A 4,407-nucleotide genomic window follows, 5' to 3' on the forward strand; every position below is an offset into this window, starting at 1 on the left:
TTGTCAAATTTTTTTTGTCTACATAGTATTACTCATAAAGATACAGCAAAAAAGATCATAATAGATAAAATAATGAGTGGGGTGACACTCCCTTATTGGTGTGAGGGCTCATTGCATGAATCCTATTGGCTGGGTGAAATTTCATTTAGGTAAAGTTACCTAACCCAATTATTAAACTTAAGAGGGTTTATCAAAAAATTATTATTAAACTTAAGAGGTAAACCACATTGTTTATGCACAAAAATTTGAGATTGCTACTTCCACAATATTTTCACAAATTAAATCCTAACCTAGGTGATAAGTGTTATTGTATGTAATTTGAACACAATATTTAAATCATTTTTTTGTCTACCAATAACTGCCAATTACAATTTGCTACTTAAGATTTATAAGTATTAATATAACATTTATCCAGTGTCAAAAAAAATATATATATATATATATATATATATAACATTTATCCATAAATTTTAATAGCACGATGAGCTTAGATAAAGATGGAAAAACACCCATGAGGGGAGGACACCTGTTTGATAAAAGTGCATGCAAAGATGTCATTTAATATCAAACTAGACTACATTGTAGTCCATGTAAATGAGCACACCTAATCAAACCCTACTTTACTTACACATAATGCTTCAATTTATACTGCCCCCACTACAATAGTATTCATAATCAAATCCCTCACTTCAAATATTCCTCACCATTGTTTGACAAGCTGAGTCTAATTTGTAGCTGCCTTGATCTTGGCGCCCATTGCCCTCTCCATGCTTCAAACCATAGTGAGTCCTTGCTTCACTCTATATTCTGAGATGAATTTTTGGGAGTGAAACATTCACATGTTGTGATTGGAGTGTAATTATAGGTTTTGCTGTTTTGTTTTGTTTTTTTTTCTTTTTTCTTTTTTCTTTTTTTGGTGAGAATGAAACGTTTACATGTTGGTCTGAATTTGTACTTGATTTCAGGACAAGTTTGGATCAGGGAGTCTCAACTCTCAAGAGCTACCGTGAGTACACTTGTACTCCAGTTTTATTTTCTCCTCTCTTTTTGTTTTCACCCAAAAATCTAGAGGTTGATACTTTATGATGAGGTTGACATTGTATAAGAGAAACAAAGGGAAGCAGCAACCATGAAAAGCACGGCAACAGAGGCAACATAAAACATTTCAAAGAGCATGAAGATTCTGAATCAAAGAACAGAGAGAAAATTTCCTAAATGAGTTTTTCTTTCTTCATCTCTTTTCACTCACTCTGTTCTTTCTTTCCCATTTCGATTTGAATTCTCATGGGAGTTTTTATACTTGTTTTCATTGGTTCAGCCTAATACCAGGATATGAACACCAAGGCATGAAGCATAACAAGCAAGGAGTGGGATAAGCAACCAATAGCAAGCAAGAATCAAAAGCAGCCCGAAACAGCTAGGCAGGGTAAATGTATAATTGTATACTAACCACCGGCCAATTAATTTGTGTGTGATATTTCCTTTCTCTGTCGTACACATATTCTCTCCTAAATGCATACTGACACACACAAAACATAGAGCATACTGATTCACATTTGAGCGCCGAGTGTTACACACCAGTATGTGCGGAGTGTGTTCGTCATACACCCCAGTTGATTTCAAGTATAATTTTGAAATTATTGATTCCAAAATTATAATTCAAGGCTGTGCGTCCGCATGTGTGCAACAAACCTCAAAGTTCACATTTCAACATACGCATACAACAGAAAAAATCATTCTTCCACACACAAATTCGCGAAAAACATGCACACCACACACACACACAATCTTAAACCCATCACACACTTTCAGGCACTCTATTCAAACCAAGCTAGCTCAAAGTCATACCCATACAGAAATCCACACATTCCAGAAAAAACACACAAACAGTTGTTTAGTTTTTAGTATCGTTGTTCTGCTTTTAATGTTGTAGTAATATGTGTCTGAGTATTATAAAAACACGTGTCAAAAATGTTATTGTTATACAAATACTAAAAATTGTTATTTAAACACTAGTACCAAATAGCCAATTAATTGCCTAGGACCTCCAATCAGAGAGAGTTGATCTAGAATAGGGTATATGGGCATTTTAGAGAATATAGACTTAGGTTGGGTTCAGTTTTTTGAGTGATGCCTGGTCTGCTAAGTCTCAAGTCTCAACACATTCACTCAACAAGCTCCTCACACTAATCCAGCCAAGCCCAAACACAAACTTAACCCCAGCCTAAAAATAAAACATAAAACGAATGAACCCCAGCCCACACGCTAAAATCCTCAACCCCAGACTGTTGTTCATCAAAATTCCAAACTCATAACAATCAAGGCCGACCCACATTCAATTAAAAACAGCCCGATCCGATTAAATAAAAACCCACCAGCCCAACTCAAACCTACATCCACTTAGAACAGTAGTTGCCAACTTGCTATCAAGAAAAATCAGAAAACTTGCAGGTTCACAAGGAGTGGTTGGTAGGCTTCTAGATTATAACTAAACACTCATTCTGTTTAAATACTAATAGTATGCTTGGTCAATGTAAATTAAAAATAATATTTTTTGTATTAAAAAAAAAAAGAAAAAAAATATTTAACTTTACCAAGCTACAACGCAAAATAACAATAATTTCAAGACGTGTAATATGTACTATATAACCATAAGTACAAAGGGTTACTGTTTACATCCTGTATTTATAAAATTTTGTCCTCTTTTCCCAAATGGAATATTGTTTTCATTAGTTTTTTTTTTTTTTTTTCACTGTATTAATTAGTTTGTCACTAACTTCCTGCCCATCTCTTTCGCGGTTGGTTGAGGCAGGATTTTTCAAAGATCATTTTCAAATGACTGATCATCTTCAAATTTCAAAGATAAGGATCAGAAGTTTGAATTTCAATTTACTTTAGTTTTAGACTTTTAGTTTGAAGACTTAAGTGGCTGTTTAAATGTAGTTTGCCTTTTGGTTTAGATGTCCCTTAACTAGATTTACATTTCTTTGGCATTGTGTGGTTAAATCTATGAGATTATATTCTGTAACAACATGGTGTAAATCCATATTTTACCATTCCAATCTTAACATGTCCTATTATTTTATCACATATTTAAGAATAAACACAATCACACTCAATAAATTCTAATATCCATATATAAATCCAACCAAATTAAAAATTTATTGAAATGTTATTAGGATGTATTGAACCAGTTCAGCGCAATGAAGTTATGGTACACTGGTACTCTTGTAGGTCCTAACAATTTCTCAAGAAATGAATAGAAGTAGCAAGGTAGCCAAGGTTTATTTTTTTATGTTTCAACCATGATTTTAAAAATCAGACCAAAGGCAAAACTGGATTTGCCTCCAATTCCCAATTTATCCGGTTTTAGGAATTTTTTTCTAGACCGGACTGCTGCCTATGAAATAATATAAATTCGTACATTATTCCACTTTGAAATTATGAATTTACATTATTCCATATGCAGTAACCCTATGCTAAAATGTCAGAAAATGATTGATGCATATGAGAAGGTTAGTCTCTTCAATAATGTTCATGGTCTTAATAATTATCATTCATGCACATATTGAGAGGTCTTCTTCCACAAAATTTTCATGGTTTCAATTTTTCACAAGTCTTCAGTTTTCAATAGGAGTCTTTGCAATCAATTCCTTTTTTCGTTGGGTTACATTTTCTTTCCCCCTCACAACACACAAATTGACTTGGTACCTTGCCTTTTTGACTGGGGGGAGACATGTTGACGATATGCAATCCTCATTTCACAAAAAATTTCACATACTTTAAAAATCCCAAGAGTTTTAAATGTTTCTAAGGAAAAAAAAAAAAAAAAAAAGGTTGATTAGCCCTTTCTTTTTAACTCCAAAATCCAAATCCCATAAAAAAATGTATGGTTTACTAAAGGCTAAAGACTTGTGAAAAACTAAAACCATAGAAATTTCGTGGAAGAAGACCTCTCAATCTGTGCATGAATGATAATTATTAAATTGGCATGAATTTCATTTTCATACTACTATCACATGAATGAATTGATGAGGTTTACTGTGCATGTATAGGCAATGAAAAAAGTGATGAGAAACCTTTGTCAATTCTCTCTCTTTTAATTATTCTTTCTTAAAAAGTAATGTTTCATTTTTTTTTTCATGCTTTCTAAAATAGGAAGGAGATTTGCGTGAATGACTGGGATGAGCTTGATTGAATATTGGCTATAAGTTGGATTTCATTACAGGTTAATGGAAAAGATGAGGATCAAAGAAATCAATTATTCATAATATGAAAATGATTTGACAAGAAATTTTTTTTTCTTTTTTTGTTGGGTAATTGTTTATGCAGGGGCTAAAACCCCTGAGTTGAAGGTCACTAGACTTGACCAGGTACCACTTGGGCCAGCAGGCCCGGTGGTATTTG

The sequence above is a fragment of the Quercus suber genome, unplaced genomic scaffold, assembly GCF_002906115.3.
Source record: "Quercus suber isolate HL8 unplaced genomic scaffold, Cork oak 2.0 scaffold_69, whole genome shotgun sequence".
Classification (NCBI taxonomy): domain Eukaryota; kingdom Viridiplantae; phylum Streptophyta; class Magnoliopsida; order Fagales; family Fagaceae; genus Quercus; species Quercus suber.